Below are 25,522 nucleotides of genomic sequence, written 5' to 3'. Positions count from 1 at the left end.
CACTGCTCGGGCGAACCGCATTTGCAAGATTCAATGCGGTACCGCATTATGCATACCTCAAGCTCAAGATGCCAGGACCTCGGGGGGTCATCACAGTTAATGGAAACACAGAGCGCTCTCTCCGCATGGAGGAGCACACTGCGGCCCTCGCAGCAGAAGCGCAAAGCAGCCTCTCAAGGCAATCCACCAGTTCGGCATTTCAAGACCCGGACACCTTCAAGCGCGCTCGGAGTAATTGGCAACTAGACCGCCCGGCACGATCTGAGCTCGTGTAGCAATGCGGCCCCCACCCTGGCCCAAGCCAAACGGCGAATTCGTGCCACGCGTACATAATTACGCATTAAAAATACCATGGGCACAGGCGGGGAGGGGGGCACAACTATGGCATGCCCCAATACGCGGCTTAAACCGCACTAGGGGCTTCCCTCTTTGTTATTTTTCTCTTTCAGGACTTTAATCTCTGGAAACCCTGTCTGGCAGCATGATTGCGAACACATGATGCAGCAACCAAGGAGGCAGAAAGCTACGTCACACCACGGAACTCCCAGGTGGATTACGGTAACGAGTGAAATATTTGCTTTAATACTATTCCTCAGCTTGCCCTTGGAAGGGACATAGTCCTACTTTTTGCTTATCGTACTATCTGTATCATTCTGCTTTAACGCACCTTTTTGATTAAACAATGCTTAACATTACGACTATTCTTGCATTCTTGTTATATATATATATATTCATTAATGACGCCTTGCAACCGTACACTTTGGTACGGCCAATACACCAGGGGCTTAAGTACCCCACATTATGGTGTGAGAAGTCCGAACACTTACACAAGTGCGGCACCCCGAACTTATAGCATTATATGCACCAGCTCCGAATCATGTCTTTGGTCAAATGTTGGGTTTGCCCGACTCCTATGTTTTGGTACCTTACGTTCCGCTCTATCGGCTAAGGTAGCACTAGGAGAACTACTGCGATTGTGCCCCGGTTCTGCTGGGCTAAGCACCTCAGTAGAGAAAGCTAAAACTGACTGTCATGATAAGGCGAGAGACTGGTCGCTGTTCGGCGAGGTTTCGAGTCCCTAAAGACTTATGCCGCTTAGAGCGAGGAGCCAATCTTGTCCGGCTTAAAGGCGTGTATCGCACCCCGAATTCGGCCTTCCGAATACCAGGGGCTTCGCCGAAATTTAAAATTATAGAATTCTATGGCTAAGTGAGAGTGATAAAGCATTATTAGTCTGGTTGCCTTGTTCGCCGTGCTGAGCACCTCCCTCGAAGGACCCAAAAATGGGAACAAGAGTGCTCAGGTTTATCCCGAACACCCCAGCACTCGTGGCATGGGGGCAGAAGCCGAGGACTAGCCATCTCTCAGATTGGATAGACAGCCAAACATAAGGTGATATTTTAAATTCAAACAAGCGTTGCATAGCGCATTTGAAACGAGTTTTCATCATACAAGATCACACGAGCAAGTTTACTCAAATATTACATCCTTTGGACATTCGTCTGCTACAAGACGAGCACCCTTCAAGACACCCTCATAATAAATTTCGGGGGTGCGATGCTCCTTGCCTTGCGGTGGTCCTTCCTTGATCAGCTTCACGGCGTCTAGCTTGGCCCATTGCACCTTCACACGGGCGAAAGCCCGGCGTGCACCTTTGATGCAGACGGACCGCTTGACGACTTCCAGCCATGGGCAGGCATCCACAAGCCGCCTCACCTTTCCGAAGTAGCTGTTCGGAAGGGCGTCGCCAGGCCACAGCCGGACTATAAAGCCCTTCATGGCCTGTTCGGCCGCCTTGTGTAGCTCGACCAGCTGCTTCAGCTGGTCGCTCATAGGCACCGGGTGTTCGGTCCCAGTATACTGAGACCAGAACAACTTCTCCGTTGAGCTCCCCTCCCCGGCCTGGTAAAACTGTGCGGCATCCGACATGCTGCGGGGAAAATCTGCGAATGCTCCTGGAGAGCTCCTGATTCAGGTAAGTAATAGGTAATTTACTTTCACATGCTTGCTTTGCATATAGAATGCCTTACCCGCCGCTATTTTCTTCATCGCGTCAATCTCCTGGAAGGCCTTTTGGGCTTCGGCCTTGGCACTCTTTGCGCTCTCGAGGGCCGCGGCAAGCTCAGACTCTCGCGTCTTCGATTCAAGCTCCAACACCTCGTGCTTCGTCATGAGAGCCTGGAGCTCTTGCTGCACCTCGCCCACCCGAGCCTCTTGCCTTTCCCGCTCGGTGCGCTCCTTGGCCGCTTTATCTTCGGCCTCGGACATCGCTTGCTTTAGGGTCGCCACTTCGGTTGTGGCCCCTGGCAAATTCATGATGATCCTGTCATTTTGCAGTCGCATTCTTTTTATACATATCCATAGACTAGGTACTACTTACCTTTGTTCTCCTCGAGCTGCCTCTTGGCAAGGCCGAGCTCGTCCTTGGACCCTTTAAGGTCCCGCTTCAGTGCGGCGACCTCCGCAGTCAGTGTGGCAGATGCCAGCAGAGAAGCCTGCATACGCATATTGACGTACTTATATTAGACTCCTGCGATATTGTTTGATCCTCTGTTCAGCTTTTCTTTGTGAACACCGAATAGAGCATCAGGGGCTACTGTCTATGCGGTAATATCTTTCCTATATTTTAAACACTTACCTCAAAGCCTGTTACAAGGCTGGCACATGCTTCAGTCAATCCGCTCTTGGCGGACTGAACCTTCTAGACCACCGCACTCATAATAGTATGGTGCTCCTCGTCGATGGAAGCACTCCCAGCAGATTGTCCGGTGCCTCTGGATGGACAGAGGTCACCGGCACAGGTGTCTTGCCCCTCTTGGAAGGAGGCAACCTGCCCGAGTCTGAAACGACTGGAGGTTCCGGCGCGGTGTTCGACTGAGGGCCGAACTCGGAGCCCTCAGGGGCCTTGTTCCCTCTGCTCCCGGAGTCCAGAAGGTCGCCTTGAGGCGCCTTCGGGACTGTCTCCCCTCGACCCGGTGCCTCTTGAGACAATATCTCGGCGTCGTCCGCAGGGCAAGGGGAGGTGGCGGTCAGAAGTGGATCGCTATCCATATCTGACGAGCCTAGGGAGCCGTCCGACATACATCGATACGGGCTTGTGCCGGCCTACATAATCATATTCGGCGTTAGGAGAAGCAGTGCAACAAAGGAATGCTATGAGTTACTCTGGTATCCGAATACTTACAACTTCGCCAGGGGCTTGGCTGTGACGCCCTCGATGCGGCTATATCTCCCACGTGTCGAAGCACGACTTAGAGGCATAACCGCATTGAAAGCAATGTCGCAAGTGAGGTAATCTTCACACAACCCATGTAATACAAAAGGGAAAGAGATACATAGTTGGCTTACAATCGCCACTTCACACAATTACATGAATAAATCATTACATCATCCACATACAATCAAGGTCCTACTACGGAACCAAAATAAAAGAAGACTACCCCAAATGCTACACAGATCCCCGATCGTCCCAACTGGGCTCCACTACTGATCAACTGAAACGAAACAACACAATGAATGAGATCTTCATCGAGCTCCTCCTTGAGCTCGTTTACGTCACCTGCACAGTATCATCGGCACCTGCAAACTGGTTTCGGAAGTATCTGTGAGTCACGGGGACTCAGCAATCTCGCACCCTCGCGATCAAGACTATTTAAGCTTATGGGAAGGGTAAAAGGTATGAGGTGGAGCTGCAGCAAGCGACTAGCATATATGGTGGCTAACATATGCAAAAGAGAGCGAGAAGAGAAGAAAAAAGCACGGTCGAGAAACTATGATCAAGAAGTGATCCTAGAACAACCTACGTCAAGCATAACTCCAACACCGTGTTCACTTCCCGGACTACGCCGAGAAGAGACCATCACGGTTACACACTCGGTTGATGCATTTTAATTAAGATCAACTTCAGGTTTTCTACAACCGGACATTAACAAATTCCCATCTGCCCATAACCGCGGGCACGGCTTTCGAAAGTTCAAAACCTTGCAGGGGTGTCCCAACTTAGCCCATCACAAGCTCCCACAGTCAACGAAGGATATTCCTTCTCCCAAGACAATCCGATCAGACTCGGCATCCCGGTTACAAGACATCCTCGACAATGGTAAAACAAGTCCAGCAAGACCGCCCGATGCGCTGACATCCCGATAGGAGCTGCGCATATCTCGTTCTCAGGGCAACACCGGATAAGCAATCCGTACAACTAAAACCAGCCCTCGAGTTTCCCCGAGGTGGCGCTGCAAGGGGCTCTAGTTTGGACCAACAATTAGACAAGCACTGGCCTGGGGGGGGGGGTTAAAATAAATATGACCCTCGGGATGCGCGACTCCCAAGGGAAAAAGGCTAGGTGGCGAATGGTAAAACCAAGGTTGGGCCTTGCTGGAGGAGTTTTATTCAAGCGAACTGTCAAGGGGTTCCCATTATAACCCAACCATGTAAGGAACGCAAAATCCGGAAACATAACACCGATATGACGGAAACTAGGGCGGCAAGAGTGGAACAAAACACTAGGCATAAGGCCGAGCCTTCCATCCTTTACCAAGTATATAGATGCATTAATTAAATAAGAGATATTGTGATATACCAACAAAAATATCCATGTTCCAACAAGGAACAAACTCCAATCGTCACCTTCAACTAACAACACTATAAGAGGGGCTGAGCAAGGCGGTAACATAGCCAAACAATGGTTTGCTAGGACAAGGTGGGTTAGAGGCTTGGCTTAACGACATGGGAGGCATGATATAGCAAGTGGTAGGTATCGCATCATAGGCATAGCAAAAGAGCGAGCATCTAGCAAGCAAAGATAGAAGTGATTTCGAGGGTATGGTCATCTTGCCTGAGATCCCGCAAGGAAGAAGAGCGAGTCCATCAAGAAGACAAACAGACGAAGTCGAACGGACCCTCACAAACGCGACATTATCGGAACCAACCCAAAGAAGCAACACCGGAAAGAAGCAAACAATCATGGTAAACAACCATCACATAAACATGGCATGATGCACAATCAAGTATGATGCATTTCCGGTTTAAAGAAGCATGGCATGGCAAAATGCACAAACAACCCTACAAATTAAGTGGAGCTCAATATGCAACGGAGTTGCATATTGAAGAAAATACCACATGACTTATTTAGTTCCCTCTCGTTTATGTACCCAACAATATTAAATGTTGTTAGCATGGCAAGAGGTGAAGCATAATGAAACTATCTATCTAGGCAAGTTTAAATGAGGCCGGAACAACAAAACAACAAGTCCGGAAACTCCTGATGTGCATATTTTGGTTATGGTACTGTTTTGTCCTAAACACAATTTTAGGGTTGTTAAACATGCAAAGTAAGTACACCATGATAAACTAGGCAAAATTCTACCCCATTTACATATAAAGATTAATTAAAACCGAGCTACGGTTAATTAGTTATGAATTAAAGCATTCTAGCATGGCATAAGAGTAAATCTACACAAACAGCAATTTAATCATTTTAAACATGGGTCAAAGTGACATATTATGAAACTAGACACAATTTTAAGCATTTTTCATATATGAAGTTTTTACATATGATGCATGGTTTGAGAGTTATTATATGCATGATCAAGAGAGACCTTTCTGTAAAACAGCGCAATTCGGGATAATAGGGAAAAATCGTTCAGGCAGAAAAATATAGAGCTGGGCCGAATCTTGAGCGCTGCTCACATTGGGCTGGACTGGTTAGTGGAAGAGGCCTGCTGGCATGCGGCTGGACATGCCGGATCTGGCTGGGCCTTCCACGCGCTGGAGCTGGGCCGGGCCACCTTGGTACTGGTTGGATCGAACGAGGGAGGGGGAGCGGTCAATGCAAGCGGTCGTCTCGCTCGACCACCAGCGAAACAAAGGACGGCAGAGGCGCGATGCGGGGTAGGGGCGTGAACTCTGGCTCCTCGACGCAAAGACCACCGACGGCGACGGAGCTTGGCGAGGCGGCGACTCCGGTGGGCGATGCGGTCAACAGGGACTAGCTTCGGGCGTAGGGAAGGTCCAGGAGCGGGACGACGGACTGATGCAGGGCAGCAGCAGGTTCAGTACAGGGGTGCAGCGGCAGCGTGGGACTTGCCGCGGCGGGCACTGCGCTGGAGAGGAAGCAGGCTTGGCGCGGCAGGAGGTGGGGCCCCAAGCTGACAGGGCGCAGACGCGGCCTAAGCAGGCAGACGATGACGAAGCAGCACCGGCGGCAGAAACTTGGTGAGAGGCGAGGGACTTGGGCGAGGGAAGTGGTCACGCTGGTCACGCCGGACCAGAGCGACGGTGGCATCCTTCGACGGGAAAGAGACTGATGGTGGCCGGGGTCACCGGAGTGGTGGCCGGACGGCGCGACGGCTCCCATGGCGGCTACTGTTGCCTGAAGAAAGAGAGGACAGAGAGAATTGAGAGAAGAACAGGGGAAAGAGAGCTGAGAGAGAGACAACGGGGAAGTAGAAGGGCGCGAGGGGTCCCTGGAGGAGGAGGTCATGGGGTCGAGGACGACGGATCCGTCTGTTCCCGAGGTGGATCCGGCGCGAAACGACGACTGCCGATGCCTGAACCTCCTGGATGCCATGGCAGACTTGCTAGGAGGTCTCTGCGAGGAGAGGCTAGGATGGATCGGCGCTGCGAGGGAATTTGGGCAGGTGGATGCGGGATGGATCCCGAGGAAGGAGAGGAGTGGTTGGCCAGCGGCGGCGCGATGGGACAAGAGGGCTAGAATTTAGGGTTTCAGGTTTATATAGTGAGTGGGTCTATAAGCAGACTAATGGAAGCCCTTCGATCTAAAACAGACGGCTGAGAAAAAATAGGTTAGGAAGTCGAATAAACAAAACGGAGACGTTTTGTAGATGTTTGGGGATGATCCGGACACAACGGTAACGACTGTCCGAGTCGGGTCCGGGACAACTTTCGGACGCGCGCGCGAGGAGGTCCGCGGACTGACGAGAGAGCCTAGGTTAGGCCTGGCGGTAGGTAGTGAGCTGTGTAGACCGTCTCGAGCTGAGAGAAGAGAAGAGAGGGAGGCCCGGCGACTGTTTCCGGAGACCGAAAACGTCCAACGTTTTGACCGGCTACTATTGCCGCTATATTTATTCGTTGGGGCGTCAAACAGACTCCAAATGCGATGAAACTTGGCAAGCGGTCTATCTACACTATAATAAGACCACACGCCAACTTTCAACCCATTCCGAGAACATTTTCCATCCACTTATAAAAATACTATTTCGGACATGCCGCGGGCGCGTGCAAGTGTGGTTGGGCTCGGAACTGACAACGGACGGAACTGGGGAACCCGGACAGATGCAACTTTCGAAAACATGATGATGGAATGCACATGTTTACATGGCAAGATGCAACATGCAAGCGAATGACAAGGCAACAACAGCGAATAACTGGAAGACACCTGGCGCAACGGTCTCGGGGCGTTACAACACTCCACCACTACGAGAGGATCTTGTCCCGAGATCTAGAATGGCACCAGAGGGAAAAACAGAAGAGAAAGAGAGGGGTAAAAATAAGTTGCTTCTTTGACAAACGAGTGAAACCAAAGAACCTTGAGTAGGTAAAGCCATAAAAATAAAGCATACAACGAAGATGAACGAATTTGAGAACACTCCGTTAGAAAAGAGGAACAAGGTTCAATACTAGAACCTTGTAGGTTGAAAGACATAAGAATAAAGGTTGCAATGAACAAGAAGCACATGCAAACACTCTAGTTGAAAGAAGGAGCACACGAAACGATAGAGATCAAATACGAAAACACTCCGGTTGGAAATGGAAGGAATTGAACATGATCTTGACAAGATGAGAGGATACTTGAAAAGAGGACGCGACACTCCGGTTAAATGGATAAGCACGAATCAAACACGATCCTGACAAGACAAGAAGATTGGTTGAAGAGAGCAACTTCACAATGCCTCCAGAAGAAAGAAATAGAATATAGATAATTGAAAGAAAAGAATGGAGAAGAAAATGCCAACTTCTGTCACAAAGAACTTGAGAAGGCATCCTTAGGAGAAGGGTCGAACGGAGTTGTTGGAAAAACCACCAACGAAAAGGATAAGCTTGATATGGGCTTATGGACAACATCTCACCACTATGAGGTGAAATTCTGCCACTAACGGGAAAAAATAGATTGGACTGAAATGAGCAAGGAGATGAGAAGCTTATTACACCAGAAGGATAAATGAACTTGGTTCATATATAAGCACCATAAAAGTAACAATCCTTAGGGGAAGCTTCAGGTGAAATATAACCCAAGATAACTCCAACAAAGAGGTTGATGGATTTAAAAATATCTCATTCTTAACAACATGTGAATCATGAAACATGAACTCAGATTATCAAGAATGACATAATACCACCTCAAAAGATAAGGTAAAAAGAATTGCACTCCGGATTGCAAGAATAAGAAAACTTGAAGTATATCTTGGCGGATCATAGCTTCGAGAGATATCTTGAAGAACAATTGAAGAATGAAAAGAATCCTTGACGAACCACCATGAGGAACTCCGGTGAAAAAAGGATGATTAAACAAAAGGAAAGAGAAGTTGAAAACACAAGGTGAAACCTTGTAATGATTTAGATGGATCTCCGTGGTGATATAATTGCGAGAGGTTGGAACTCCGAGAAAGAAAAGATGAACCAAAAGAAAATCAAGAATTTGATGAACATCCGGAATAAGGAATTAAATCACTTGGATTCAACAAGAATAAGAATTACATTATGCTTATCCTTCATCAATTTAAATTGATGACGAGAAAACGGATTTGGCATACTTCTTATTCTTGTTGAAAAAGGATTAAGAGAGATACCGATAACTTGATAAGGTCTTCAACGAAGCACCGGTAGGATTGAAACAACGAATGAATTCATATGAAAACGAAGGAAGAAGAATCTTGAATAGCCACCATAAGAATTAAAAATGATCAAGGAAAATATAGCGAAACATCGGGAATAATTAGAGAACGAATGAAGATACTTGAGGGGATTTAGATACATGAGAACGAAGAGATCACGACCTGATTAGAGAAAACTTGAACGATGCACCGGTAAGATTTGGAGAACAATAGCTGAAAGCTAAGAATGAATAAACCTGAAATGATGGCCTTCGGAGAATCAAACTGAAAAGACTCTTGAATTGCTCCAGATGGGTGAAAAAAATTCTCACAATTGAAAACAATTATGAGAGGATGGCATCAAGCTAGAACCATGAATCTTGAAGAGAATGGAGCAAGATGTAAGAGAAAAATCTTCTTCGGTTTTCAAAATCTGAGAATTACGACGAGAAACACGACCATGAATTATTTAGACACTCCGGAAGAAATCAAAAACGAAGAGGTTGAGCCAACGATGAAAAGAATTTGAAAGATCTAGGAGAAAGACATGTGACTGATGACAATTCATTCTTACGTAAAACTTGAAAAAAAATTAAGAATAACTCCGGAAAAGAATTAGAAGAGTCAGGTAAGATCCTGGGAAAAGACCTGTGGGTTAGGGCCCACTGAGAAGAAACACCTTTGAAACGATTGCTTGAAAAGAGAGATTGCACCGGTTAAATAAAATGGCTTGAATGAGAAAACAACCTCGGAATAGGTTTGAACGGATCTTGAAGGAAAAGACGAGCCTTCTGAGATATCTTCAGCACTCCGGAATAATTGAATAGCGAGAAATGACTGAATATGATGAGCACCGACATGAGAAGGTATTTGAAACGAGGAAAAGGGATATGATCAACACCAAAAGCTTGAATTGGTTCCACTAGAGAAGGAAAAGAATGAAGAATGATGAACTAGTAGAGAATCTTCAAGAGAACCACCGGGTAAGACCACTGATTGAAAAGAATGAAGAGACTTCACAACCATAAAATGGATACTTGATAAGAAAATCTGAGTCCTTAAAGGAAAAGGGTGGGAGGGCGGGAAAACAAAGGAAACTTGGGACGGATGAAACGAACACCGTTGAGAAAGCTGAGATTGAATCTTGTGGATGTTGAAAATGAACGGATCCGCTTGAAGAGAAGCACACCGGTTGAAAAAGAATTAACATGACAATCTCGATGATCCAGAAGGATTAGTATTCACATAGGAATATGAGAACACTGTTTAGGAAAGGTATGGAATCAACATTTGACTTCGAAGCAACTGGAATACCACAACTGAAAACAAAAACAAGGATTGGCTTGCAGAATAAGCTGGAACAAACATATGATAGAGATTTTGTTAGAAGTTTTTGTGGTGGGGCCTACACGGGCTCGATCGTACAACACCATCATGTACAAGGCAGTGCACATGACATACGAACCGTCCCCAAGTCAGCATAGCCAAGGACTCTTTAAGACACAACGAGACCACTGTAAAACCAACATGGATAGGCGGACCACTAGACGTCGAACCCCAAATTCATATCATACATCTGTCGGAAAGATATCCTAAGAGCTACTTGAATTCCCACTTATAAACTCCCGAAACTTTCCGGTTATGCAATCAAGTGTTGGGGATACAGGGGAAGCATAATATCTCACCCAAAACTAACAAATCCTACATCCAGCTGTATCCATCCTTCAACACATAACCAAGAAACCTTCGGAAATCATTTACCTCAACCTTCGAAAAGCATCCGTTATATGAGTTATGGCAATACTCCCGGACTCCCGCCCCAGTACTGGGTGGCGTCGAGGTTATCTCACCAACAACTACATAAAAGAGATTTTCGATGTCGGCGAACTCAGGTATTCCAGAATTGCAACGTTAAAATTGTGACGACAACACCTCGGAGCTCAACTCCCCGGGACACTGCCACAACCCCTAAATGTCAGGAGGCACCAAGAACAATGTTCTCGTCACAAAACCATCGGAACGATTCCAAGATACCCGCGTGATCCTAATTTTTTTTGTGAAATTTGAGGAGAGAAGAGTCAAAACTCTACGTCAGGATGCCTCACCAGAGCGATGAAGGGACTGAGGAGTAAAAGAATTCCTAACTCTCCGATATGTATAATCCTAAATGACTCAAGACATTTTTCTAGACTCAAGAACGCCAACTATTTGATCAAGCAGGGGGCTCCTAAGGTCGGGGAAGGCTCTGATACCAACTTGTGACGCCCTCGATGCGGTTATATCTCCCACGTGTCGAAGCACGACTTAGAGGCATAACCGCATTGAAAGCAATGTCGCAAGTGAGGTAATCTTCACACAACCCATGTAATACATAAGGGAAAGAGATACATAGTTGGCTTACAATCGCCACTTCACACAATTACATGAATAAAGCATTACATCATCCACATACAATCAAGGTCCGACTACGGAACCAAAATAAAATAAGACTACCCCAAATGCTACACAGATCCTCGATCGTCCCAATTGGGCTCCACTACTGATCAACTGAAACAAAACAACACAATGAACGAGATCTTCATCGAGCTCCTCCTTGAGCTCGGTTGCGTCACCTGCACGGTATCATCGGCACCTGCAAACTGGTTTTGGAAGTATCTGTGAGTCACGGGGACTCAGCAATCTCGCACCTCGCGATCAAGACTATTTAAGCTTATTGGAAGGGTAAAAGGTATGAGGTGGAGCTGCAGCAAGCGACTAGCATATATGGTGGCTAACATACGCAAAAGAGAGCGAGAAGAGAAGGCAAAAGCACGATCGAGAAACTATGATCAAGAAGTGATCCTAGAACAACCTACGTCAAGCATAACTCCAACACCATGTTCACTTCCCGGATTCCGCCGAGAAGAGACCATCACGGTTACACACGCGGTTGATGCATTTTAATTAAGATCAACTTCAGGTTTTCTACAACTGGACATTAACAAATTCCCATCTGCCCACAACCGTGGGCACGGCTTTTGAAAGTTCAAAACCTTGCAGGGGTGTCCCAACTTAGCCCATCACAAGCTCCCATGGTCAACAAAGGACATTCCTTCTCCCAAGACAATCCGATCAGACTCGGCATCCCGGTTACAAGGCATCCTCGACAATGGTAAAACAAGTCCAGCAAGAACGCCCGATGCGCCGTCATCCCGATAGGAGCTGCACATATCTCGTTCTCAGGGCAACACCGGATAAGCAATCCGTACAACTAAAACCAGCCCTCGAGTTTCCCCGAGGTGGCGCTGCAAGGGGCTCTAGTTTGGACCAACACTTAGACAAGCACTGGCCCCGGGGGGGGGGGGTAAAAAAAGATGACCCTCGGGATGCGTGACTCCCAAGGGAAAAAGGCTAGGTGGCGAATGGTAAAACCAAGGTTGGGCCTTGCTGGAGGAGTTTTATTCAAAGCGAACTGTCAAGGGGTTCCCATTATAACCCAACCGTGTAAGGAACACAAAATCCGGGAACATAACACCGATATGACGGAAACTAGGGCGGCAAGAGTGGAACAAAACACTAGGCACAAGGCCGAGCCTTCCACCCTTTACCAAGTATATAGATGCATTAATTAAATAAGAGATATTATGATATCCCAACAAAAATATCCATGTTCCAACGAGGAACAAACTCCAATCGTCACCCGCAAGTAACAACGCTATAAGAGGGGCTGAGCAAGGCGGGAACATAGCCAAACAATGGTTTTCTAGGACAAGGTGGGTTAGAGGCTTGGCTTAATGACATGGGAGGCATGATATAGAAAGTGGTAGGTATTGCAGCATAGGCATAGCAAAAGAGCGAGCATCTAGCAAGCAAAGATAGAAGTGATTTCGAGGGTATGGTCATCTTGCCTGAGATCCCGCAAGGAAGAAGAGCGAGTCCATGAAGAAGACAAACGGACAAAGTCGAACGGACCCTCACAAATGCGACATTATCGGAACCGACCCGAAGAAACAACACCGGAAAGAAGCAAACAATCATGGTAAACAACCATCACATAAACATGGCATGATGCACAATCAAGTATGATGCATGTCCGGTTTAAAGAAGCATGGCATGGCAAAATGCACAAACAACCCTACAAATTAACTGGAGCTCAATATGCAACGGAGTTGCATATTGAAGAAAATACCACATGACTTATTTAGTCCCCTCTCGTTTATGTACCCAACAAGATTAAATGTTGTTAGCATGGCAAGAGGTGAAGCATAATGAAACTATCTATCTAGGCAAGTTTAAATGAGGCCGGAACAACAAAACAACAAGTCCGGAAAACTCCTCATGTGCATATTTTGGTTATGGTACTGTTCAGTCCTAAACACAATTTTAGGGTTGTTAAACATGCAAAGTAAGTACACCATGATAAACTAGGCAAAATTCTACCGCATTTACATATAAAGATTAATTAAAACCGAGCTACGATTAATTAGTTATGAATTAAAGCATTGTAGCATGGCATACGAGTTAATCTACACAAACAACAATTTAATCATTTTAAACATGGGTCAAAGTGACATATTATGAAATTAGACCCAATTTTAAGCATTTTTCATCTATAAAGTTTTTACATATGATGCATGGTTTGAGAGTTATTATATGCATGATCAAGAGAGACCTTTCTGTAAAACAGCGCAATTCGGGATAATAGGGAAAAATCGTTCAGGCAGAAAAATATAGAGCTGGGCCGAATCTGGAGCGCTGCTCACATTGGGCTGGCCCGGTTGGTGGAAGAGGCCTGCTGGCATGTGGCTGGACAGGCCGGATCTGGTTGGGCCTTCCACGCACTGGAGCTGGGCCGGGCCACCTTGGAGCTGGTTGGATCGAACAAGGGAGGGGGAGCGGTCAACGCGAGCGACCGTCTCGCTCGACCACCAGCGGAACAGAGGACGGCAGAGGCGCGATGCGGGGCAGGGGCGTGAACTCCGGCTCCTCGACGCGAAGACCACCGGCGGCGATGGAGCTTGGCGAGGCGGAGACTCCGGCAGGCGATGCGGTCAATGGGGACTAGCTTGGGGCGCAGGGAAGGTCCAGGAGCGGGACGACGGACTCATGCACGGCAGCAGCTGGTTCAGTACAGGGGCGCAGCGGCGGCGTGGAACTTGCCATGACGGGCGCTGCGCTGGAGAGGAAGCAGGGTTGGCGCGGCAGGAGGTGGGGCCCCGGGCTGACAGGGCGCAAACCAGGCCTAAGCAGGCAGACGATGACGAAGCAGCGCCGGCGATAGAAACTTGGCGCGAGGCGAGGGAATTGGGCGAGGGAAGTGGTCGCGCTGGTCACGCCGGACCAGAGCGACGGCGGTGTCCTTCGACGGGGAAGAGACTGATGGTGGCCGGGGTCACCGGAGTGGTTGCCGGACAACGCGACGGCTCCCACGGCGGCTACTGTTGCCTGAAGAAAGAGAGGACAGAGAGAATTGAGAGAAGAACAGGGGAAAGAGAGCTGAGAGAGAGACAACGGGGAAGTAGAAGGGCGCGAGGGGTCCCTGGAGGAGGAGGTCATGGGGTCGAGGAAGACGGATCCGTCCGTTCCCGAGGTGGATCCGGCATGAAACGGCGGCTGCTAATGCCTGAACCTCCTGGATGCCATGGCAGACTCGCTAGGAGGTCTCTACGAGGAGAGGCTGGGATGGATCGGCGCTGCGAGGGAATTTGGGTAGGTGGATGCGGGATGGATCCCGAGGAAGGAGAGGAGTGGTTGGCCAGCGGCGGCGCGATGGGACAAGAGGGCTAGAATTTAGGGTTTCAGGTTTATATAGTGAGTGGGTCTATACGCAGACTAATGGAAGCCCTTCGATCTAAAACAGACGGCTGAGAAAAAATAGGTTAGGAAGTCCAATAAACAAAACGGAGACGTTTTGTAGATGTTTGGGGATGATCCGGACAAAACGGTAACGACTGTCCGGGTCGGGTCCGGGACAACTTTCGGACACGCGCGCGAGGAGGTCCGCGGAATGCCGAGAGAGCCTACGTTAGGCCTGGCGGTAGGTAGTGAGCTGTGTAGACGGTCTCGAGCTGAGAGAAGAGAAGAGAGGGAGGCCCGACGACTATTTCCGGAGACCGAAAACATCCGACGTTTTGACCGGCTACTATTGCCGCTATATTTATTCGTTGGGGCGTCAAACGGACTCCAAATGCGATGAAACTTGGCAGGCGGTCTATCTACACTATAATAATACCACACACCAACTTTCAACCCATTCCGAAAACATTTTCCGTCCACTTATAAAAATACTATTTCGGACATGCCGCGGGCACATGCAAGTGTGGTTGGGCTCGGAACGGACAACAGACGGAACTGGGGAACCCGGACGGATGCAAGTTTCAAAAACATGATGATGCAATGCACATGATGACATGGCAAGATGCAACACTCAAGCGAATGACAAGGCAACAACAACGAATAACTGGAAGACACCTGGCGCAACGGTCTCGGGGCGTTACATTGGCCCTGAGCAGCCACTCGTGTTCGCCTTCGGCGGCGGTGGTGGAACTGTCCGGAAGGAGAGTCCTACCCTTCTTGGACCCTTCGGCTTCCCCAGTTGGGCGGCCTTCCTTTTCTTGTCTCCCCCAACTGAAGGGGGAGCATCTTCTTCTTCCTCCTCGTCTTCAGGGGAGGAGTGTGTCGCAGAGTTATCGGACGATGAGTCCGATGACGCCTGGCGTCGGGAACTCTTTCGGGTTCCCTTGGCCTTCTTGGTCTTCTCCGACACCTTGTAAGGAGCCGGAGTCAGCATCTTCGTCAAGAGAGCGTTTGCTGGGCCTTCGGGCAAAGGAGCCGGACAGTCGATCTGTCCGGCCGTCCCCTGCCAGTCCTATCAAAGGTACGGGAGCTTAGATCCCGCATAGAGTCAAACTATGGAAAAAACAACTATCCTGTGAGAGGTAAAACAGCTTACCACGCTGGCTTGGCGCTTCGCGCAGAATCCGCGATCCTCGGTAGTGGGAGGGGGAACCTCAGCACCCTTGAATAGCACCTTCCAGGCATCCTCGTGAGTTGTGTCGAAGAGCCTGTTCAGAGTTCGGTGCTGGGCCGGGTCGAACTCCCACAAGTTGAAAGCCCGTTGTTGGCACGGGAGGATCCGGCGGATGAGCATGACCTGGACTACGTTGACGAGTTTGAGCTTCTTGTTCACCATGTTTTGAATACATGTCTGGAGTCCAGTCAGCTCTCCCGAACTACCCCAGGACAGGCCCTTCTCTTGCCAGGAGGTGAACCGTGTGGGGATGCCAGATCGGAACTCGGGGGCCGCTACCCATTTAGGGTCAAGCGGCTCGGTGATGTAGAACCACCCCGATTGCCACCCCTTTACAGTCTCTACGAAGGAGCCCTCAAGCCATGTGACATTGGGCATCTTACCCACCATGGCGCCTCCGCACTCCGCCTGGCGGCCGCTCACTACCTTCGGCTTGACATTGAAGGTCTTCAGCCATAAGCCGAAGTGGGGCTTGATGCGGAGGAAGGCCTCGCACACGACGATAAACGCCGAGATGTTGAGGATGAAGTTCGGGGCCAGATTGTGGAAATCTAGGCCGTAGTAGAACATGAGCCCCCGGATGAATGTGTGGAGAGGGAATCCCAGTCGGCGGAGGAAATGGGTAAGGAACACTACCCTCTCATGGGGCCTGGGGGTGGGGATGAGCTGCTCCTCATCTGGGAGCCGGTGCGCGATGTCGTCGGGCAGATATCCGGCTCTCCTCAGCTTCTTGATGTGTCCCTCCGTGACGGAGGAGACCATCCACCTGCCTCCCGCTCCGGACATGGTTGGAGAAGGTTGAGGTGGGAAGTGCGGATTTGGGCGCTGGAGCTCGAGTGCGCGAAAATGGATGAGCAAAGGAGGAAGAAGGCGTGGATGAAAAGGTGAATCCTTATCCCTTTATATGGGCGGACGAAACTATGCATCCCCACTAGCATAGTAAAACTCGCTTATCCCCCAAGCACCGTAATCGATGGCGCGGTTGGGTTACCCACGCCCGTATTAATGAGAATCCCGTAATAAGGGGGACACGATCTCTGCTTTGACAAGACGTGTCAAAAAACTGCCTAGCGTTATGTGCGGGGCTAGTTAAAGGAAACGGTTCGAATAATCACCAGGCCATGGCATAATGTCGTGTTGCCAAAACAAGTCAGCAAATTGGATTTGTGGAAATATTATTCTCTCTACGGTGGTATGTGGAACTTATTTTGCAGGGTCGGACTCTATCCTTGTATTCAAATTCTTCCGTGGTGTATTCGGAGGAGGAACCCGTCTTGCAATGCCGAAGACAATATTGCACGACGGACTCATCGTCATTGGAGCCTGGTTCAGGGGCTACTGAGGGAGTCCTGGATTAGGGGTTCTCCGGAAAGCCGGACTATATCCTTTGGCCAGACTGTTAGACTATGAAGATACAAGATTGAAGACTTCGTCTCGTGTCCGGATGGGACTCTACTTGGCGTGGAAGGCAAGCTAGGCAATACGAATATGTACATCTCCTCCTTTGTAACCGACCTTGTGTAACCCAAGCCCCCTCCATTGTCTATATAAACCGGAGGGTTTTAGTCCGTAGGACAACATACAATCATACCATAGGGTAGCTTCTAGGGTTTAGCCTCTCTGATCTCATGGTAGATCCACTCTTGTACTACCCATATCATCAATATTAATCAAGACGTAGGGTTTTACCTCCATCAAGAGGGCCCGAACCTGGGTAAAACATCGTGTCCCCTGCCTCCTGTTACCATCCGCCTTAGATGCACAGTTCGGGACCCCCTACCCGAGATCCGCTGGTTTTGACACCAACACAGTGACTGGTCACTTCAAGGGTTATCAGGTGGACCATATAGACCGGCGAAAGAATGAAGCGGCGGACGCTTTAAGTCGTCTTGGTTCTCAGCGTAAACCAGTTCCGCCAAATGTCTTTGTTGATGTATTGCATAATCCCTCAGTCAAGGTACCAACCGAAGAAGAGTTGGCTATTCCAGATCCGGAGGCTCAATTGATGGCAGCTTTGCACGTCATACCGGATTGGACAATCCCATATCTGGCTTACATGAACCGGGGCGAGTTACCAGACGATGAAACGTTGGCTCGACAGATAATCCGGCGTTCCAAGTCCATGAACATACTCAACGGGGAGTTACATCATTACAACATTTCAGGAGCAATTCAACGTTGTGTTTCTCCTCAAGAGGGTTGTGAGATTTTGCGAGAAATCCATGAAGGAGATTGCGGTCACCACGCCGGGTCAAAATCTTTGGTTGCTAAAGCTTTTCGCCACGGTTTTTACTGGTTGACAGCGCATGCTGATGCGGAGGATTTAGTCAAGAGATGTGACGGTTGTCAAAAATTTGCCCGCCGTGCGCACATTCTGGCTCAAGAGCTGAGGATGATTCCAATAACTTGGCCGTTTGCGACTTGGGGGCTTGATATGGTTGGACCCTTCAAGCGATCCAAGGACAAAAAGACCCACCTGTTAGTAGCAGTTGATAAATTTACCAAATGGGTGGAGGCAGAACCAATCAGTAAGTGTGATGCGGCCACGACGGTTAAGTTCATCAAAAAAGTGATATTCCGGTTTGGCTTTCCACACAGTATTATAACTGATAATGGTACTAACCTGTCAAAAGGGGAGATGGAGGAATTTTGCCAACGTGAGCACATCCGGCTCGATCTAGCATCAATGGCTCACCCCCAGTCTAATGGTCAAGCGGAGAGGGAAAATCAAGAAATTCTACGAGGTATCAAACCCAGGCTTATGGTTCCTTTAAAGCGGACACCGGGTTGTTGGGTTGAGGAGCTACCTTTTGTGTTATGGAGCATCAACACCACACCCAATAGGTCTACGTGTTACACACCTTTCTTCATGGTTTATGGAGCGGAGGCAGTTCTTCCTAGTGACATCCGTCACGACTCGCCCCGTGTGACAGCCTACGTTGAAGCTGATAATGAGAAGGAACGTCAAGATTCCCTGGACCTGTTGGATGAAGAGCGTGATCTTACAGCAGCACGTTCGGCGATTTATCAACAAGATCTCCGACGTTATCACAGCCGCCGGGTTAAGACCAGAACCTTTCAAGAAGGCGATTTGGTGCTCCGGCTCATCCATGATCAGACTGATATGCACAAGCTATCCCCACCTTAGGAAGGACCCTTTGTGGTCAGCAAGAATCTGCACAATGGGTCTTACTACCTCATTGATGTTCGAGAGCACAAAGACTCACGTAAATCGAAGGAGGAGACCAAGCGGCCATGGAACATAGCTCTTCTTCGGCCTTACTATACTTGAAGCCATTGGCTCTTCATATGTACATATTTATGATGATGTATATATATCATATATTAAACTGGAGCCTCTGTTACAGCGGGGTATCTGTTCTTTTTACATCCTGTGTGTGCTTACAAGAGTTTACTGACAAAGCGGAGTTTTTGTTAATCCGGTCTCAGCAGCCGCACGGATATAAAGAAAATCACTAGGGGGCTTGGTCATATCTGAACCATAGCTACACCTCTTGATCGGTTTGACACCATGAAGGGATATCACTAGGGGGCTTGGTTGTTGTCACACCATAGCTACACCTCCTGATAGGCGTTTAAGCCACAAAAGAAAAATATGTGGAGCCAAAGAGAGTGTTGCACAAAGCACAGACTCAAACATGGGCACACACTGAGGACAGCTCACAAAGTTACTTGGGGGCTCTTTTTGCAAAGCAACAAAGAGTTTGAAAGGACCCTTGTAATTGGATATCAAGCCACGGCTTGGAAGCCTGGTCTATTCACCTAAAACCCCGGGTTAACCTGCCTTCATCAAGTAATCCACTCCTGTCCAGGTAATCGTGGTATGACCCTCCGAACGTTTGACAAGTCAATCTTTTACAGACCCTGAACTTGTCAAAGTTAAAACGACGATTGGTTAATTGGAGGCCCATCTCAAAAGGCTTTGTTAAATGGTTTAACTCAGAGGCCTGGCAGCCCATGAAAAGCCTCGATTTGGAGCCTGGCAGCTCGTAAAAAGCCTTGCATATTTCCTTTTTTGAGTTTTATTTGTTGAAATTCATAAGTGTCTTCTGATAACCCGGCGTCCTTGACCCGGCTTGCCTTTCAAACTACAAGTTGTCGGCACATGATCAGTTATAAACCGGTGTCCGTTGACCCGGTCTGGTTTGACTAAATCGCTAGTGCTATAAAGAAAACCCGGTAATTATCCCGGCCCGGTTTATTATATAATCCAACATTATAAGGATGGGGTTATCAACGTTCCGGATTGGTATTAACACCTTTGCCTTATACACCGTTGGTCAACCAATGAGGTATGTTGCACATATTGCTTTTTATACAAACACTTCGATTATTCATCTACGTATTGTATACTTGTTGGGCATCATGACCCGTCTAGCAGTAAAACGCTAGATACTTTTAAGTTGTTGTACTCAGGAACACAATTCATCATGGGCTATGCATAAATATATCCCAAAAGGTGGCACAAGTTGTCACGAGGTATTACGAAACATGCTCGATGGCATGGCAGATAACAGAGTTTTGGCTATCTTATTATAAGAAGCTTTCAAAGCGGCTCCAATGGCATAATTGTTTTTCAAAATATCAGCACACGATAGCCAGTAAACCGGCGACCGGTTTAAGACGCTGCGTCTGGACGGTTTGATGGTTGAGGGTCAGTTGGTGTGGGCACTTCTTCATCCCTCCCCAGACGCTGGTAATCAACCGTTGACCAATCGATTCCGGTTAAAGCTTGAAATACTGCCTCTTCATGGATAAGATTGGATGGGTTAACATCAGGAGCGTAAGTGTGCTTATGAATAGGAGGGACAAGTTCTTCAACTTCATGGATTTCGCCAGGCTATCTGTGTCTTCGGCCAACTTGCTGGCTACTGGCCGCATCTCTTTGGTCAGCCGCCGGAGGTGATCATTGTTGAAGTTTGAACTGTGCTCCTTCACGCCTGGGTATCCTTTAATGATATCCTCCGCTTCAAGGTCTGGAATCCAGGCTTTGGCTCGAATAAGTGCGGTTAAAGCTCCTGCTCTGGCAGCTGCCTTCTTCAATTCGGCAATCCGGGCTGGTAACATGGCCAGCTTCTCTAGTGTTTCTTTTATCAAGGTTGGGGCCAGTTTGTTGTAAGCCGCCGTGCAAATAGCCCGCTGAGACCCAGAGTACAACTGTTCAATCAAAGTATACATCGCTTTGAGCTTCATTCGCATGTCTGTACCAAGATGAGCAATCCGAGTGCCTGCCAAGGGTTTATATCAACATTCTGGTCAGAGATAAGGTCCATTGACTTGCGCAAAACACATAAGCAGATACTTACCAAAGATAGTAGAAGTCATAGCATTGATGTGCCATTTCAAGCCAGCTAGTTCATCTACAATTGGTTTCAGGGTTGCCTCGGCATCTTCAGCTCTTTTGGTTAAACCGGATTTTTCGGTTTCCTAGTTAGCAAGATCTTTGTTGAAATATTCCTTTAGCTTTTCCATTGCGGCCAGGGCTTGGGTCAGCTCCTCTTTGGCTTTTACAGCTTCTGCTTGTTGTGACTTCACATTCTCTTGCAAGTCAGAGTTTCGGGCATCTCTATTTCTCAGTTCAGCCTGCAACATTGAAGGTATATTAAACAACATGATATATATGTTCTAAGTACAAAGCGTATAACAAGTTATGCACTTCATACTTGGGGGCTAATGCCTATTTGCTCTAAAGTACTACATTTTATACAAGTCTCCAGAACAATGCAAGCATTATTCTGGACACTTGGGGGCTAATGTACGTCTGTTCTAAAACGGATGCATGGACTAAAACCCGGATTAACTTGCCAAGTTAAACCGGCCTTTGGGGGCTATGCTGCGGAAAGCTATCTAATTGTTTAAAGATGAGTCTTGGTTCTTATTAGAGACCTGACATTTTCAGGATCAATGATGAGAAACTTAAAGTGCTACAAAGACCCGGTTTATGATTAACATCATAAAACGGCCCTTGGGGGCTACTTGGGCTAGTATTTCAACTTTGAATCTACGAACAAAGGGAGATGAAAATACCTCATATCGCTCCATCAAATTCACCAAACTGGCTTCATAGTCCCGGTTTGAGTGAAGACGGTTCAAGAAGCCAGAGTGAAGTTCTTCAGCGTTGAGATGAGCATAATTTGATAAATCACTACTCCATTTGCCTTTTTCCCTAGCAGCCTACTCTTCTTTGGCACTATGTTCAGCCAAGATTACGGGATGGCCAGGAGGGCTGTGGCCCATTCTAGTAATGATAACATCGTCTCCTTGGCCTTCAGTGTGTTTGGCTGGTGATAATGGAGTCTCAGCATCTCTCACCGGACTAGGCCGGTTTGGCTCTGCCGGTTCAGTATCAGCCGCGGCAGGTTCAGTGTCTGTTGGTTCATCGGTGTTTTAGCCTTGAAGGGGCGGGTCGTCAGAAGCGGCTTCAGGATGAGGGCCTTCCGGTTCACAAGTCTGGTCCGGTTCGCCTCTCGGTTCTTCTTCAAAAGTGGCTGGGTCTTCGGGCGGATTGTTGACCCGAGCTTTCTTGCTGGGTCTGGCTTTGGCTCTGCAAACAAAATTAAAGAGAGGGTTAACATTTTATTCCAGATTTACAACATATTGAGATAAAAGGTTACAAAGCTTACCCAGCCACAGTTTTCAGAGGGGGGAGTTGAGTTGCTGTCGATTCACCAGAGGATGAGGGAGGTGTCACCTGATAATTTGAATCGGATGGATTAAGAGGTTGTCTGAAATAACCTGCGTTGGGATAAGAATTTTCAGGAGTAGGAGAGACCTCAGACCGGCGCTTCCGAACCGGGGTGTCAGGTAAACCCGTTGAAGTAACCTGTTGGCCACTGTGCCGGGTTGTCCGGCGAGCTTCATGCTGCTGAGTCTTCAAAATAAATGTTGGATCCAAATGAGCAAGAGGATGAGAAAAGCTTACTTTTCGGACTGCTTGATGGGTTTTTTGTGTTGGCTTAGAGCCTGAACCGGAGGAAAGGGTAATTACCTCAACATCATCAGCTTGACTGCCTTCTGCGTCCTCCTGAGGAAGATCATTGTTTATGAGATGCATGAAAAGGGAGCCAAGTGAGTCAAGTTCTACCTCAACTTCCGGATCATCAACATCATCATCAAGTTCCATGTTGATCCGGTTAGCCGTCTTCTGTTTTAACGTCCGTTTGACAGCTTTGGTTTTGGGGTGAGATGGTTTGACCGCTTTATCCCCGGTTGGCTTTGCTGCTTTTTCTACGGTTTTCTGTTTCCAGAAGGGATCATCACCCTATACATACATACACAGAATAAGGATTACAAGCGGCACAAATTAAAAGATATCAAAGATTAAAAGGAAGAATAGTGCTTACAGCAGGCGGTTTGTTCTTGGTATAGAAGGGATTCAAGCCGGTTTAACTACAGACTAGTTCCGATTCATTCAAAATTTTGTTTACACTTTCAGTGACTTCTTGATCAGTCACTTGAATGTTGCAATGGAGTTGAGGGTCTTCAACCTCACAAGTGTACTCACACATTAAACCGGGACGCCGGCTTAGCGGCAAGATGCTCCAAGATATCCAACAGCGCACGAAATCAACACCTGTTAAACCGTTGGCCATAAAAGCCCGGAGTTTGGCGAGTTGAGGGGCATATTTCGCCCTTTCTGTGGAACTTAAGCGTTGCGGCATCGGATGGGTGTTGGAAAGCCGGTGATCACGAAAGCCTGGGAGGGGGTTCTCATCTTCAGGAGAAGTGTCTCTGCAGTAAAACCAAGTCTGGTTCCATTCCTTTGGGTGGCTGTGCAGTTTGGCATGAGGAAATTCAACTTCTTTTCGCTTCTAAATTGAGACACAACCAAGTTCAGTGTTGGAGCCATTTACAAATTCTGTGCGCCGGTTTAGGTGAAAGAAGTCCCGGAACAGCTCCGCAGTTGGTTCTTCTTGTAAGTACACTTCACAGAAGACCTGGAAGTTGCATAGATTGGATACTGAGTTGGGCCCGATGTATTGAGGATGGAGTTGGAAATTGGCAAGCACATCTCGGTAAAACTTTGACCCTGGCGGTTTGAAGCCACGGCCTATGTGGTCGACAAAGACCACCACCTCACCCTGCCTCGGGGTTGGAGGATTTTCTGCTCCTAGAACTCGCCATTTAATCTTAGTCTTCTTAGGCAAGGTACCAATGCTAACCATATCGTTCAATTGTTCCTCGGTGACCTGGGAACGAGCCTAGTTGCAAGCGGTAAATTGCTTGTCCATTATAGAGCAAAAAAGCTGTGGAAGAAATGCCGGTTTACAGATCATTCAGGATGACACACAAGATGTAATGATATCAACATATACTGGTACATAAGATTATGTAAACTGGAGGCTGGTATAATAATGAAGGACAAGGTTATATCAAGGATATGAACATATCGTTAAACCGGAGTTGGCAATTCCATACAAGAATTTATTAAAAACAGGTTATAAGGGGAAATACATTGGCGGTTCAACAAGGGGACTAATGGTGTATACCGGATTGTCATTCTTGCAAAGCTAAACCACCTATATTGGTGTGAGGAGTACAGATCTAAAAATACCTAAGTAAGGGGAAATAGATTTCACAGAGTTATATGAAAATTTCGGATCTAAGGTATGACAGAAACTGGAAAATATTCAGGTTCAAGCTTCAGGTATTTAAACAGTTCAGCAGATTCAGATAAGTTGGTCTTGATATAAAGAGAGAGTCTAATGAGGAGAATATTATTACGGCTACGGTCGCGCAAGGATAATAGGTCCAACTGAGCCTGGGATGCTATAGAGAAGAAAAGAGAAGAACAACACTGAGTTTTTTGATGAACTCCGACGAGCAGTGAAACCCTAAAAACAAGATCTAGGGTGGAAGGAAAAAGGGTTACCAGTATCACAGGAACGGCGGAGAGATGCCGCAATATTCTGGTACATTTAGGGTGATGCAGTGGCCAGAGTCGGAGTAGAGTCGATGGTCGATGGTGGCGGCGGAGCTCTGGAGGATGAGCAGCGCAAGGAAGACGACGCGAAGAGGCACGAGGGGGAAAAGTGAAAATGACTCCCCGGTCTTATTTATAAAGGCAAGGGATAGGTGTCAGGCGCGAAAATCGAGGAGCCAAAACTTGGAAGTGAGGCAAAGCTGTTGCCTCGATTGTCGGAGAACCATTAATGAAGATGACTTCAAGATGGTTTACCACGATCTGAGAAGATGACGTCACGACGGTTTACCAAAATATGAGAAGATGTGGAAGACGAAGTTTTTACTAAGGATTGACATGAAACCTGTTCAAATCAATCTGGGGCCTAATGTTGGGGATATTACTACTGGACGTAAACCGGCCAGGAGTAGCTGGATTAACTTTATGAAGATTAGAAGCCCATGAAGATGTGAAGATGATGGCGCTTTACGAAGGCCCAAGGCCCAGAAGTGAGTTAAGGCCTGTAGATGTAAACCGGCTTAATCATGTAACTTGCTTTGTAAGATAGGAAGTGTAGAAACTGAACCGGAAACGTTTATGATCCGGCTTCGGGACTCTGTAAACCGACGGGCGCCACCCATGTATATAAGGGGACGACCCGGCAGCGGTTCAGGGGACATACAACAACTCGAGAGCCAGACAAAGCGGATTCGCTCCCTGTCCTTCGAAACCCTAGCAATACCAATCACAACTAGACGT

This window comes from Triticum urartu, chromosome 5A (genome assembly GCF_056163025.1).
Source record: "Triticum urartu cultivar PI428250 chromosome 5A, HENAU_Tu73, whole genome shotgun sequence".
NCBI lineage: Eukaryota > Viridiplantae > Streptophyta > Magnoliopsida > Poales > Poaceae > Triticum > Triticum urartu.
The sequence above is the reverse complement of the archived record's forward strand: the minus strand, read 5'-3'. Positions refer to the sequence as shown.